A 1,496-nucleotide genomic window follows, 5' to 3' on the forward strand; every position below is an offset into this window, starting at 1 on the left:
TTTTTCTGATCCACAAGACTGAACACAAATTATCGTAAACCCCTACTCTCTGGCCTTTTCCCTAAGAGGATAGTTAAGGTCAGTGATGATGCATGTTCCAGGACATTGTCAGGAAGGGGAGTGAAAGGTGCTCTAAAACTGTCCCCTTTCACTTGTCTTTTCATATCTTGGAGATGTGGGGGAACGATCAGCCAGCGAAATTGCTGGCTCCGACTCTATGTATCTTCCCCCTGGAGCTCAGCACAGTCTGGGCACTGGGACAGAATCTCTGTGGGGGGCTGGTGGAAGTTCACCATTCAACAGTGTGCTCATAGATCATTCATGTTCCAGGAAACCATCACAGAGCACTGGACCCATCAACTAAATGGCCCCAGACTCTTAATCAGTCCTCCTTGACATAAATGAAATAACACAGTTCTAAAATACAATGCCTTTGCAACCCAATGAATCACTAAACAATTTATATTATGATGTTACTCAGTTTCTAAACTTGGTCAGCAAATACCAGGAGTGATGTGCTGACTTAGAATTGAGAGACAGATCTAGCTTTACTTCATGTTTACTCTATGTATGATAGCTAAACAAAAGAACCACACACTTGGATATATGGGTATGAATGGGTATTTATATCACAATTTAATTATAAAGGAATTAATTTTCTCATGGGCAAGTGCTTCTACGTTACAAAAATGACATGATTTTCCAAAGAAAAGCATATTTTAACTCCTGCTAAGAAGATTCTCTCAAACTCTACTCATTTATTCACTGTGGACTTCAGCGGGGGAATCTGGCTGAGGGAATCTATTCATGATTTTGGATCAGGATATTTCCTTGAAATTGAAATTGGAGCTGGGAATGTAACCTTTAGCTAATGTCTTGGGTTTAGATGACCCACTGGATTCCGAATGGCTAAGAGTTTTAATTTGCAGTTCTATATAATCTCCACGGATCATCATCAAGAACTGTGGATTAAAACTCTGTTACCTAAAGCTATCTATTACTCACATGGATTAGAAGACCCTTCAGTGCAGTAGAATGGATTGGCTATGAATCTGTTATTTCTATGTCAGAACTTAAGCAGTGAACTATGACAATGCCAGCAGCTGGTCACTGACCTTGTCTTTGTTAATGCCCCTCAGTGATCACACAGACAAGCGTGGTTTTAGTCTCCTACCCATTCCAGTCCCTCTGCCATACACTCACCTTTCACCAGCACTTAATTCTCTATCAAAATATTTTTCCAGGATGTGAAAAGAACCAACTTCCAGGCAAGAGAATGAGTGATTCTAGCTAATGACTTCCAGATAAGAATTTGCTTATTTTCCTAATGGCCTACTGAGTCCTGCTAAGCTATCATGTCACAAACAGAATAGATAACTTTAATGGGAGAACTGTCTGAGGATCTGAGGACATAGCCACAGCACTTTTGTCTACATAAAATATTTTTTAAAATAAGTAAATGAAGGGAAGCTGCAAACAAGTAGAATCTAAGAATA

This window comes from Phocoena sinus, chromosome 3 (assembly GCF_008692025.1).
Source record: "Phocoena sinus isolate mPhoSin1 chromosome 3, mPhoSin1.pri, whole genome shotgun sequence".
Taxonomy (NCBI): Eukaryota; Metazoa; Chordata; class Mammalia; order Artiodactyla; family Phocoenidae; genus Phocoena; species Phocoena sinus.